At 40.3% G+C, this 14702-nt stretch overlaps 1 protein-coding gene across 1 annotated transcript in view; it reads left to right on the top strand.

The window, feature by feature from the left end:
- GSDME (gasdermin E) overlaps positions 1–14702 on the top strand; it is a 103375-nt gene that overhangs the window by 20611 nt on the left and 68062 nt on the right. The gene's annotated exons all lie outside the window — the stretch shown is intronic.

Below are 14702 nucleotides of genomic sequence, written 5' to 3'. Positions count from 1 at the left end.
GTAAAACTCACAGATGTGGAAAGTTTCTCACTTTTTAGACTTGTCCACTCTGAGCCTCCAGTAATTTGTCAATTACAGGTCAGGTTTTCCTACCTCAGCACTGGTTCCTGCAGAGGTTTCTGCTCTGGTAAATTGTGATTCTTTGTATCTGCAGTTTTTTTTCTCCAAGATAGCATTTTGCCCTGTTGTCTCACCTCTCTAACAAATCTAAGAAGAGTTACTGATTTTTTCAGTTTGTTCAGTTTTTACTTGTTAGGATGCAGTAGTGACTTTCAAACTCCTAAAGTGTCAGTGGAAATGCACATTTATTTCTTTATTTTCCTATTTATTGTCATTTCAATAAAAAAAAGTCCAGTAACCAAGCAAAAATCTACATACATAGTTCAAGTACAAAGAAACAGATCTGGGGTCTACATTTTGTTACATAAAATTAGGGAGTTAATGGTCCTTGAAGAGTAGCATTTGTGCACATAGTCAATACAAAAGTATTTGTGAAAGGGGAAGGAAACTAGATGAAAGGGGACATTATACTGAAACCTGAGATGGATATTTTAGTATATGTCACCACCCTTTTGTTAATATACATATGATTTAAATAGTGCCATGACAGTCCTGGTTAGATGATAAAGGGTTAAAGGAGGGACTAATGATGTAGATGAGGTTGATGTAGCCTTGCCATCTACCCAAGAGTGAGGAAGAGGGTGATCTTCTCCCCTCCCTACTTTTGATTTGATAATAAATACGTAACCCTCTTTGTTCTGTTGCCATGAAAACAGAAATGAATGAACAGCCTTCAGCACATACCAGCCAAACAGACCTGCAAGAATTAAACAATCTTGGTTATTCTTTAGCTGTTACTGTTAGGTTGGTGCAAATGTAATTAGGGTTTTAGACCATGAATTTTAAATTATTATAACTAGGTTCAAGCATCTTTAGCAATCAAAATAGGAACCATTACAGTCAACACATTTTTGTCAACAAGAAATGTTTGCTTATTCCTACAGTGTAAAAACTCATGCTTCAGGATTCAATGAACTCTTGGAAAGCATTTTCTGCATCCTGATGGTGTGGAAGCATTTTCCCTGCAAAAAGTTGGTGAAATGCTTGAAGCAGTAGTCAGTTGGCAAGAGGTCAGGTGAATATGACAGATAAGGAAAAACTTCTCAGTCCAGTTCATTCAGCTTACGAAGTATTGGTTGTGCAATATGCGGTTGGGCACTGTCATGGAGAAGAACTGGGCCCTTTCTGTTGACTAATACCTGCTTCAGGCAATACAGTTTTCTATTTACTGAGCATACTTCTCAGATGTAACAGGCAAGTTTGGTCTTGGAGAACAAAATGAAGCAGGTCAAAGGCTAACAGAGTTTTGTCAAGTGAGCACACTGGTCATAGCAAACAACCTTTTCCAACAACACAAGAGACGGCTCCACACATGGACATCACCAAATGGTCATTAATGAAATCAGACTGATTATATTCTTTGCAGTCGAAGATGGTGAAGCTCTATACAGTCAGCAAAAACAAGACCTGGGAGCTGACTGTCTCAGATCATCAGCTCCTTATTGCAAAATTCAGGCTGAAATGAAGAAAGTAGGTAAAACCACTGGGCCATTCAGGTAGGATCTAAATCAAATCCCTTATGATTATACAATGGAGGTGATGAATAGATTCAAGGGATTAAATCTGGTAGACCGAGTGCCTGAAGAACTATGGACAGAGGTTTGTAACATTTTACAGGAGGCAGTGACCAGAATCATCCCCAAGAAAAAGAAATGCAAAAAGGTAAAATAGTTTTCTGAGGTGGCTTTACAAATAGCTGAGGAAAGAAGAGAAGTGAAAAGTAAGGTAGAAAGGGATAGATATACCCAACTGAATGTGGGGTTCCAGAGAATGGCAAGGAAAGATAAGAAGGCCTTAAGTGAATAATGCAAAGAAGCAGAGAAAAACAATAGAATGGGAAAGACTGGAGATCTCTTCAAGAAAGTTGAAGAGATCAGGGAACATTTCGTGCAAGCATGGGCAAATAGATGGGGGAAAAGTGGAAATAGTGACAGATTTTATTTTCTTTGGCTCCAAAATCACTGTGGACGGTGACTGCAACCATGAAATTAAAAGATGTTTGCTCCTTGGAAGGAAACCTATGAAAAACCTAGACAGCATATTAAAAAGCAAAGATATCACTTTGCTGACAAAGGTCTGTATATTCAAAGCTATGGTTTTTCCAGTACTCATGTACAGATGTATGGACATGACTGTCCATATATGGAGAGTTGGACCATAAAGAAGGCTGAGCACTGTAGAATTGATGCTTTTGAGTTGTGGTATTGAAGACTCTGAGAGTCCATTGGACTGCCAGGAGATCACACCAGTCAATCCTAATGGAAATCAACCCTGTATATTATTGGAAGGACTGGTGTTGAAGCTGAAACCCCAATATTTTGGCCATCATATGTGAAGAGCTGATTCATTGGAAAAGACTCTGATGCTGGGAAAGATTGAGGGCAAAAGAAGAAGAGGGCAGTAGAGGCTGAGATGGTTAGATAGCATCACTGGCTCAGTGGGCATGAATCTGAGTAAACTCTGGAAGATAGTGAAGGACAGGGAAGCCTAGCATACTGCAGTCCATGTGGTCACAAAGAGTTGGAAATGACTTAGCAACTGAACAACTTCTCAGATGTATTGGTTTTGCCAGGATTCAGAAAGCTGTAGTAGATCAGACGGGCAGCAGACCACCAAACAGTGGCCATGACCTTTTTTAGGGGTGCAAGTTTGGCTTTGGGAAGTGCTTTGGAGCTTCTTCTCGGTCCAAACACTGAGCTGCTCATTGCCAAGTGTTGTATAAAATCCACTTTTTGTTGCATGTCACAATCTGAGAAATGTTTCACTGCTGCATAGAGTAAGAGAAGACAGCACATCAAAACGATTGTTTTTTTTATTTTTGGTCAGCTCATGAGGCACCCACTTACTGAGCTTTTCACCTTTCCAATTAGCTTCAAATGCCAAACGACTGTAAAATGTTCGATGTTGAGTTCTTCGGCAACTTCTTGTGCAGTTTTAAGAGGATCAGCTTTGATCCTCTCAATTGGTCATTGTCAACTCCAGTGGCTGGCCACTCAGCTCCTCTTCTTCAAGACTCTCATCTCCTTTGCAAAACTTCTTGACCCACCACTGCACTGTACCTTCCTTAGCAGTTCCAGGGCCAAATGTGTTCTTGATGTTGCAAACTGTCTCTGCCGCTTTACCACACATTTTGAACTTGAATAAGAAAATTGCTCGAATTTGCTTTTTGTCTAACATCATATCCATAGTCTAAAATAAATATAAACAGCAAGTAATAAGCCTTTAGCAAAAAACCATAAAGCAAGAAATACTCATTAAAATCATGTATAACATAACCACATTTATTAAGAATGTATTTCAATATCAAACAGCAAATTTCAAGAATGCAAAAACTGCTATTACTTTTGCACCAACCTAAAACAAACAAACATTTGTAGCTAGACTTGTCCTTCACAAAGCTTCAAAAACACTAATTACTCTGACTCCAAAGATTATACTCTGCACCTGGCATTCTTCTCCCCACTACACTCTCTTGTAGCATTCTGCAATTCAGAAAAAAGGTTATGGGCTGAGAACTTTAGGGTTACCACACCTGGTTGCTGAGTTGCCTGATGCCAGCTGTGGTTGTTTTGCAACCCTACAAGAGAAAAACAATGCAATGCCTTCATGAGGACATAAAACCTCTCTGTATTCCTGAGAGATGGGGGCACAGTTCTTGAGGTGCTAGCCTGCTGTGTCTCCCTTTTGCCTAGCAAAAATAATGTAGGTACTCTTTTCTATTTCCTCCAAACTCTGTCTCTGTATTTCTCTTTGGCATTGGTGGGAGCCAAGATTTTGGCAACAGTTCTCAGGGCTCTGCTTCCTTATCTGCTTGCTCACATGTCTCACAAGTGTCTTACACTAATAAATCCACTCTTTGCCTATCACTTAGCCCCACATTGAACTGTTTCTGCATCAAGACAAAAGAACCTGAGCTTCAACAAGTCCTGATACCAGGTGACTGGTTTCAATTCAGATAGCGAGTTTGAGTCTTCTTCTAAGTCAGGGATTTAAGGGTTAGAGTCCCACCTTAGAGGATCAAGTGAGAACCCAATTCCTGATTCATAGATGGTGGACTTCTTTTTGCTGTGTCTTCAGGTGGCAGAAGGGGAAGGGAGCTCTCTGGGACCACTTTTAAAAGGGCACCAACTCCATTCATGAGGGCTCTGTCAGTACCTAATCACCTTCCAGTGGCCCCACCTCCATATACTGTCACACTTGGGGATTGGAGGTCAACATGTGGATGTTGGGGTGATACATTCAGGCTACAGCAATATGAATTTAATATGTCATATATTATTATATCATATATTATTCAGTAATATATAATTTAATATCATAAAACATATATGTTATATATATTAGTATACAGAAATAATTTAATATAAATGCTATTTATGTTCAAACTGCTAATAAATAACATTAGCTAAGCAAATGAATTTGCTTAGAGTAGCACTCCCAATCTTTGTTATATCGTATCACACACAGAAAATAAAAGTATTCATGTATAAGCGATTCACTTTGCACACAGCAGAAACTAACACAACACTGTAAATCAGCTGTGCCTGTGAGCTCAGTTATGCCCAACTCTTTGCAGCCCTGTGGACTGTAGCCCGCCAGGCTCAGCTATCCATGGAATTCTCCAGGCAAGAATACTGGGACAGGTTGCCATTTCCTATACCAGGGGATGTTCCCAATCCAGGGATCGACTATACTCCAATTAAAAAAAAAAAGTATTCATACAAGAGCCAGCCAGTAAGTGACTCATACCTCCAGGGCCAAAGGCTTCGATTTTTAGCTCCATTTGTCACCGCAGGCTGCACCGTTTGGGAAACTCTTGCTTTAAAGGTGATGTTTAAAGCCCTGAAGAGATCAATCTGTTTGACTAGTCCTATTTGAATGACTGGCTCCCAGGGACTAAAGATTGCCGAGGCCAAGAAGGGAAGAAAGTGATGTGGAGAAAAGATGTAATTGACAATTTCTCACTGTTAGGAAAGCCCTTCCCAGTCTCTCTCAGCCTGTTTTTTCTGTCTCAGGTCCCCACTCCTGCCCCAAACTTTACCTACTGCTCCACCTGGCTCAGGATATGGTGGTCCCTCTCCCACCTGTCCTAAATCTTAACAATTCTTTGTTAGGTCCCAGGTTATTGCCAGGAAGGAGTTTACACGTCTTCAAATGCAGAATCCCTCCCCCATGCTTCTGAGATGTTTGGCCTACAGCACTGCATTTGAGCTTCCAACCCAGGATTTTAAAGTTTTAAGTCATCTCAGAGACTAAGTGCAACCTTCAATTGCCAGGGGAAGCACATGGGGCCCAGAGAGGTAGAGAGACCATGCTGCCAACACAAGCTGGGGGCAGCCTTGGGACATAGGTGTCCTGTTTTCCTAGGCTTTCCACTACCTGGGGGTTTCATCTCTCTTATGCTAATGCTGACACTTGATAATTTATTAATAGGTGAGAACTGACTCACTGGAGAGCCTATATGATCTGCAGTAACAGCCAGATGGTCCTTAATAAAACATTAATAAAGCAAAAGCAGATGGCATTTAATAAAGTATTATATAAACATGCCCAAGAGCCATCAAAAACATTTTTTTCCCGGACTCTCTAATAGTGGAGAATTATCAGACAAGACATAAAAGAGGAAATCACCCTCTAACTTGTGATCTGAGAAAATGTTTAAGGTTGTTGTATATATTATGAATAAGAAAATATTTTAAATGTAATTTTATCTCAGATTTCATATCCTTATAATGACTGTTTTGTGGCAATTTTAGAAGAAATGACAAAAGCTTTAGTAGAAACAAAAGGAAGTCTCTACAATTTCCCCCTCCCTTGAAAAATCCAGCCAAAGCAAATTTCCTTACTTTCTTCTAAGAAAGTAAGAGATTTCTAGAGGGCATAAAAATAATATACTTTAATAGCAGAGTGATAGAAATCATTGGATTGCAGAGGTTGTTTTAGGAATCACTATTTCAGAGCAGAAGAAATAACAACCTGTTGTGAGTGAGTGACTATTAATTTACCTGAAAGTGAAAAGCTGAATTTTCAGGATTGTGTTTAAATGTTTGACTTTCTCCAAAAATTCACTTGTCAGGCAGTAATCAAATGTTGAGGCTTGGACTGAGACTTGAGTTTACTAGTATCAATTGTGCAAGACTTGTAGGCTGCCTCTTGAGGAATTTTTTTTACCATCTGTAAAATAGGGATAATAATGCTTTACAGAGCTGTACAAAGAGTGGATGAAATAATGCTTATAAAGGACCATGCTGGACACAAAGTAAGCGGTCAAAAAAGGTAGCAATTAGAGATATCAGAAGCTGGTATCTGCTGTTCTAACTAAACTAAAAGTAGCAAAGTTGTGAAATAGTGGTTTCCTATTTGTAAACCTTCCATACATCTTTCAACATCCTGATGAAACACTGCTATCCAAAAAGGATATCAACATTTGTGCTTTAACATGTTTGGTTTTTGTTTGTCTCATTTCCATGTGAATATCTTTAGGAATATTTACATTTCAAACTACTTCTGATTCTAGAATGTGAGGCTTATTTCATAGCTGGGGGAATGTTTGGTATTGCCCTGTGTGGGTAGGACTCTTTTGGTGAGGAGAAAGTGATGAGAAATGTAATCTAGAGAGATTTCAAAGATGTCTGGACTTTCCTGAATCCTTTCCCCCAAGGTCTTGATCAAAGGCTAGTCTTTCCAAAACACATTTTCTGATAACCTTCACTCCCAAGTCAAAATCACCGGGTTCTTTTTAAGCTTTTTCACAGATCATTCCTCTAATAGTTGTGAGCCAGGTCAGTGAATGCCTTTATTCAGGCACATAGCAGGCAGTCAGCGATGTTTGAAAATGAAATGGAATTTCAAGGAATCTAAAGCTAATGATAGTTACCGTTTTGAAGTATCAGCTGGGTGCCAAATGAATCACAGTCATCATGTGAGTTAGGTGTTATCGTCACCACTTTCCAGATGAGAAAACTGAGGTCTGGAGGAGTAGTACTAAAGCAAGACCAAGTAGGAGGCAGAGATGGGGCCCAAACTTACTGCTTGTGCCAACTCCACATCGTGAAAGTGTCCAGTCTTAATCAGCTACATAAGTGACACTGGAATTTGCTCATTTGGTTGGTTTTTGGTGTGTGTATTAGTCAGGGTTACATAATAATACATCTATCATATATAGATATATGTATAGATAGATAAAATTTTCTGGGAATATTTTTCTGTATATCTATATAGATATACAGAGATACGGCCTATTGGTTTTGTTTGGTGCTATGTATAGATACATAGATTACATCTTTGTACAAGGAGATGTATTATAGAAATTGGTGCACATGGTTATGGAGGCTGAGGGTCCCAAGATCTGCCATCTATGATATGGAAAACCAGGGAGGTTAGTGGTACAGTTTAGTCTGAGTCTGAAGGTTGGAGAACCAGGAGCGTCGCTATCCAAGGGCAGAAGATGGACGTCCCAACTCAGGCAGAGAGAGTAAATTCCCCTTCCTCTATCTTCATGTTCTATTCAGGCCCTCAAGAGACTGGATGACGCCCACCCACACGAGGGAGGGTGATCTTTCTTTCTCAGTCTACAGGTTCAAATGCTACTCTATTTCCAGAAAATCCTCACACACCCAGGACAATGTTTTACCAGATATCTGGGCATCCCTTAACCCAAGCGAGTGAACACATAAAATTAACCATCACAGCATTGTTGTTTTTATTATTTTTAATATGAGAACATTAGCAGAGGAAGATGGATTTACCCTCAGAAAGCAAGCCTACCTGAATTCTGAGGTCCCTGTGTATCCATTTTCTACTGGCTGTCTAGATTCCTCAGAGAAACCCAACCTTGCAGGGAGATGACAGGTAATCTGGGGCAGGGCGGGGAAAAGCTTGAAGATTTCCAAGTATGCTAGTAGAAAGTAAAATCCACTTCTACCAACAGTTTGAAAGAAAGTAAAATCTTTCATGGTGTTAAAGGTGCCCAGAGGGTGGCAGGGGCTGAACTTCTGAAGCTGTTTTCTCATCATTCAGACTGACAAATTTATTGTACTGGTGCTTCTAGCAAACAATCAAGATTGAATCAGATGCCAAGATAATTTTTCCTTGCCAAATTGTTTTTTCCCATTGCAATTAGCAGTTTAAGGACCTCATCAAATAGCCAATGTGTATTCAATTCCCTCTTTCCCTCTCCAATTAAAATTCAGCTAAGAAGTTGTATCAGTAATAATTGTTAAAGATAAAATACCACCCTTACCCACCCTATCATATTTCTCCATGTTTTCTTAAATACCCTTTAAACCAGGCATAGGATTTTAAAAGGTTTATTTTTTTCTTAGTATGCATTATATAATCTGAAAGTAAATTATTTAAGCTAAAAGCAGTTCCCCTAATTGAGATTCTTTATAAAATCTTTGAGCTCGTCCTATACCTATTTGTCTTCTAAAAGCATTTTGAAGCTGAGCCTGCTGCTGCTCTCAGAACCCCATTTCCTCTTTTTTTTCCTGGGCACAAGGTCTACATCTTTCTGCCTCCCTTGCAATGAGGAGGGCATGTGGTTGATTTCTGGGCAGAGGTGGGTACACAGGCAAAATGCCAGGTCCATAAAAGTCTCTCATAAGAGAGTCTCTAGGTTATTTCCTTCTCAGCCTGCTGAAATTGCCCATGCCCAACACCCTTGGCAGCCCTGAGCTGCGAATAGCAGAGCCTCCACCAGGCTGCTTCCTGAAGGAACAACGAGTACCCTTCTCCAGCCCTACTTCACGCACTCTGGAACTACCACAGATTGTTCACTGAGAAAAACTGAACCGCTATGGTGTTTGAGCCATTATAATTCGGGGTTTTATTAGCTTACTCTGACTAGTTGCCTTTTCCTTGACTGGGCTAGCTTTCCTCCTCCGCCATGCTACATGCTCCAGCCAAGCCGTCCCGTGGCATCTGATCATGGAACCTCCCAGACTTCCTCCTTATTGTCTGTCTGCCTTCCCAGATAGACTCTCGAGCTCTGTGAAGTCATGGACCATATTTCCCTTGCTCTCCAGCACATCTTCAGTATCTCATATAGTGCTTGGTACATGCGTGTATATGTGCCCTTCAGTCCTGTCCAACTCTTATCAACCCCAGGGACTGGAGCCTGCCAGGCTCCTCTGACCATGGGACTCTCTAGGCAAGAATACTGGAGTGGGTTGCCATTTCCTTCTTCAGGGATCTTACCGACCCAGGGATCTAACCCATGTCTCCTGCATTCGCAGGTGGATTCTTTACTGCCGAGCCATTGGGAGTAGATCCTTAATAGTGAAGTGAAAGTCACTCAGTATTGCCTGACTCCTTGCGACCCTGTGGACTATACAGTCCATGGAATTCTCCAGGCCAGAATACTGGAGTGGGTAGCCTTTCCCTTCTGCAGGGGATCTTCCCAATCCAGGGATCGAACCCAGGTCTCCCACATTTCAGGTGGATTCTTTACCAACTGAGCCACAAAAGAAGCCCAGGAATAATGGAGTGGGTAGCCTATCCCTCTCCAGTGGATCTTCCCGACCCAGGAATCAAACCAGGGTCTCCTGCATTGCAGGCAGATTCTTTACCAACTGAGCTATCAGGGAAGCCCTGATCCTTAAAAAAATATTTGTTAAATTAACAAGATGTTGGATGCATGGACTTTGCCTTTCTCTATGCTGGGTATAGCAAACTTGGATGCTGAATAATCTTTAAGAATAATGATAATGGAATGAGAAGAATGTGTTTGGCTATACATTGTGGTATTCCTGTATGTTTCTACAAACCTGACCTCTTGTGGATGACTACCAGTCTTCATTGCAAATCTCCTTTGTGCTGACGATGATATGTTTCTATGTGAACAATAAACAGAAAACATAGGATTTTTTAAAAACTGTATTTAATGGCATTCTCTTTCATAAAAACAAGTGTAGTAGAATAAAGGTGTCTGGAAGCTCTTTGCTCTTTCTCCCACTAAGAGGTAGAGTATAATTCCCCTGTCTTTGAATCTAGGCTTGTTTCAATACTAGAATGCTGTGAAAGTTACATTCTAGGTTTTCAGGGGCCAAGTCATAGGACTTACAGCTCCTGCTTTGTTTCTCGGAATACTTGGTGTTTGGAGTCCCAAGCCTTCACATAAGAAGTCTGACTTCCCCAAGATCACAATGTTGAAGAGGCCACATGTAAGGGGTATGGTTGAGACTACCTTCCAGACCTCCCTGCCAAAGCAATAGACATGTGGGTGAAGTCATCCATCCTGGACTGCCAGACGAGGCTATTCTCTAGCTAAATTCTGCTGAATGATCCTAGCCAATGTAACATGCTACTAAAAAATCATTGAAATGAGCCCTGACCTGCAAAATTATGAGATGTGATAAGACAATTGTTGTTTCAGCCCATTAAGTTTTAGGGTAGCTTATAGTGCAATAAATAACAACTGAACAGCAAATTATTTCATTTCCATATTTGTTCAATAATACTTGCATCAGTCCAGTTGCTCAGTCGTGTCCGAATCTTTGCAACCCCATGGACTGCAGCATGCCAGGCCTCCCTGTCCATCACCAACTCCTGGAGTTTACTCAAACTCATGTCCATTGCGTCAGTGATGACATCCAACCATCTCATCCTCTGTCATCCCCTTCTCCTCCCACCTTCAATCTTTCCCAGCATCAGGGTCTTTGCAAATGAGTCAGTTCTTCACATCAGGTAGTCAAAGTATTGGAGCTTCAGCTTCAGCATCAGTCCTTCCAATGAATATTCAGGACTGATCTCCTTTAGGATTGACTGGTTGGATCTCCTTGCAGTCCAAGGGACTCTCAAGGGTCTTCTCTAACATCACAGTTCAAAAGCATCAATTCTTTGGTGCTCAGCTTTCTTTATGGTGCAAATCTCACATCCATACATGACTACTGGAAAAACCATAGCTTTGACTAGACGGACCTTTGCTGGCAAAGTAATGTCTCTGCTTTTTAATATGCTGTCTAGGTTGGTTATAACTTTCCTTCCAAGGAGTAAGTGTCTTTTAATTTCATGGCTGCAATCACCATCTGCAGTGATTTTGGAGCCCAAAACAATAAAGTCTCTCACTGTTTCTCCATCTATTTGCCATGAAGTGATGGGACCAGATGCCATGATCTTAGTTTTCTGAATGTTGAGCTTTAAGCCAACTTTTTCACTTTCCTCTCACTTTCATCAAGAAACTCTTTAGTTCTTCACTTTCTGTCATAAGGGTGGTGTCATCTGCATTTCTGAGGTTATTGATATTTCTCCTGGCAACTTGATTCCAGCTTGTGCTTCATCCAGCCCAGCATTTCTCAAGATGTACTCTGCATATAAGTTAAATAAGCAGGGTGACAATATACAGCGTTGACATACTCCTTTCCTGATTTGGAACCAGTCTGTTGTTCCATGTCCAGTTCTAACTGTTGTTTCCTCACCTGCATACAGATTTCTCAAGAGGCAGGTCAGGTGGTCTGGTATTCCTGTCTCTTTCAGAATTTTCCACAGTTTGTTGTGATCCACACAGTCAAAGGCTTTGGCATGGTCAATAAAGCAGAAATAGATGTGTTTCTGGAACTCTCTTGCTCTTTCGATGATCCAGCGGGTGTTGGCAATTTGATCTCTGGTTCCTCTGACTTTTCTAAACCCAGCTTGAACATCTGGAATTTCATGGTTCATGTATTGTTGAAGCCTGGCTTGGAGAATTTTGAGCATTATTTTACTAGTGTGTGAGATGAGTGCAATTGTGTGGTAGTTTGAGCATTCTTTGGCATTGCTTTTCATAGGGATTGGAATGGAAACTGACATTTTCCAGTCCTGTGGCTACTGACGAGTTTTCCAAATTTTGTGGCATAGTGAGTGCAGCACTTTCACAGCATCATCTTTTAGGATTTGAAATAGCTCAACTGGAGTTTTGTCACCTCCACTAGCTGTGTTTGTAGTGATGCTTATTAAGGGCCACGTGACTTCACATTCCAGGATGTCTGGCTCTAGGTAAGTGATCACACCTTCGTGATTATCTGGGTCATGAAGATCTTTTTTGTTCCATTCTGTGTATTCTTGCCATCTCTTCTTAACATCTTCTGCTTCTGTTAGGTCCATACCATTTCTGTCCTTTATTGAGCTCATCTTTGCATGAAAAGTTCCCTTGGTATCTCTAATTTTCTTGAGGAGATCTCTAGTCTTTCCCATTCTATTGTTTTCCTTTATTTCTTTGCACTGCATTGAAACTTTAAATTTGGGCTATTTTGGTTGATCATTTGCTGACCACCAAGTAAATTTTAGTTCTTGTCTGTATCTGTACCTTGCAATTGAACAAGAGATGGTTTGGGGCATTGAAAGAAATGGGCTGTTAATTTTGGGCTATGTTTAACCTTTTGTAAGCTTTTTCTTTTAGAATGGTAATTGGTAATATGCATTGGCAATGTAGTCTACAGTCAAAAAAAAAAACACATTTTGGGGACTCAGGGAGATAAGTTAAATTGGTTTAAAAATATATATCAATGTATGCCAAATTATTTTAATTTATGTTAGAACCTATGTTCCTCTGGAAAGCAGTCAATATGGTAAAAGGCAATATGGCTAAAGGCAAAATTATACGTAGGTGAAAACTTTTAGGCGCAATTTACTTATTTATTTACTTTTTATTTTGTATTGGGTACCTGATGTGAAGAGCGGACTCACTGGAAAAGATGCTGGTGCTAGGAAATATTGAGTCAGGAGGAGCAGGGGGCAACAGAGGATGAGATCATTTGATGGCATCACCGACTCATTAGACATGAGCTTGAGCAAATTCTAGGAGACAGTGAAGGACAGCAAAACCTGGTATGCTGCAGTTTCAAGGACATGACTGAGTTACTGAACAACAACAAATAGCCGATTAACAACATTGTGAGTTTCAGATGAATAGTGAAGGGAACAGTGAACAGACATATATATATATAGGTATCCCTTCTCACCCAAACTCCCCTCCCATCCACATAACGTTGAGCAGAGTTCCGTGTTATGCTCAATTTAAAAGTGACATTAACTGAAAAGTAATTAATAAAGGAAAGGGAATGAACTTTTATTTAGGGCCTACTATGTGCTGAGTGCTTTTCATACTTTTTTTTTTTTTTAAATCTCATGATAACACTACAGGCAATTGGTAAATGTGAAATTAAAAATTTGCTTAAGATCACTCAGTTGGTAAGCGGTAGGCTGGATTTGACCAAATCTAACTGGTTCAAAGCCTGTGTGTGTTCTTTCTCCTCCATGGAGGCTATTTATGTAAAAGAGTGCAGGTCTCTCCAAACCGGGCTCTCAAAGAACTTGGAAGTAATTAAGGCAGAGGTGGTTTGTTAGTGTGTTCATTTATGAAATATACATAATGCACAAAAATATACATAAAATATACATAAAACATAAAAATATACAGTAAAACATTTTATCGATTTTTGCCCACCTTTACAAGCTGCTTATTCAGTAAGGATCTGGGGGAAAGAATAGGAAATACACAACACCCCATGGATATATTTCAGAAGTTCTGTTAACTTGAAACACAGCTTATAGAGTGAATCTTATTAAAAGCAAATACTTTCCATCTCTATGACTACCCCAATTTATCTCCTGCAAAATTCTGTTACAGCTTCATTTTCTTAATGGGATGTATCTACAATGGGGTGAGAGGACTGGGGTTGGATGTTTTCTATTCATTTTTTCCCAAGTTGGGCTTATGCATTTGTCTGTCTGAAATCTTCAAATACTTTGATAATAAAAATATTAATAAACACAACTGTTAAAAAAAATACAACAGAAAAGTTGAAACTCTCAGTTTGGGCTGATCCCGACCATCTGGGACAGAAAAACTAGCCATGGGGAATGGGGTGGGGGGTACTTTCTTAAACACAATTCATCCCCCTCTCCCAATACTTACATGTTCAAACACTGCTTGGTGGACTGACTCTTGTGTTTCTTATTTTCTGAAGAGTCTGCACTGTCCAGTGGTTTGAAAGCTCAGATAGTGTTGTTACTGAACCAAACTTGGGTTCCTTCACTCGTGTGCAGTAAAACCAATCTAATGGCATTGGGTTGTGTGAAGGAAAGTGCAGTATTTATTTCAGGGCACGCCAAGCAGCCAAACTCCCCAAGTTCAACAAAAAACTTCAGCAAAGCGTTTTTAAAGTCCAGGTGAGGGAGGGGTGTCCCAGGGTATGTGAACAGCTCGTGCACAGTTCTCTGATAGGTTGATGGTGAGGTAACAGGGTGTCATCACAGGGGTTAACATTATTGATCCTTAGCAGCCAGTAGGTCTGGGCATGGTCATCAAGTAGTTAATTTCTTCCATTTGGTGATGGTTTTTAGCATCTGTAAAACAACTAAGGAAATATGCATCAGATACTATCATTTCCCTGCTGCTGAGAGAGGCTATAGCAGAGGATGGGGGGGCGGGCAGGTCCCAAAGGATCATTTTTCAGCTGAATCGGATCCCCATTCTTTGCCTCAATTTACTCATTTGTAACTTGGACTTCCAACCACTTGCTGTGAGGAGTAAATGAATCAGTCAATGCATGTGAGGTACTTAAAACCATGCTTGGTGACAGTAATTAGAAAGTGCTATATAA

The sequence above is a fragment of the Odocoileus virginianus genome, chromosome 1 (genome assembly GCF_023699985.2).
Source record: "Odocoileus virginianus isolate 20LAN1187 ecotype Illinois chromosome 1, Ovbor_1.2, whole genome shotgun sequence".
NCBI lineage: Eukaryota > Metazoa > Chordata > Mammalia > Artiodactyla > Cervidae > Odocoileus > Odocoileus virginianus.
This window is presented reverse-complemented; position numbering and strand designations above follow the sequence as displayed.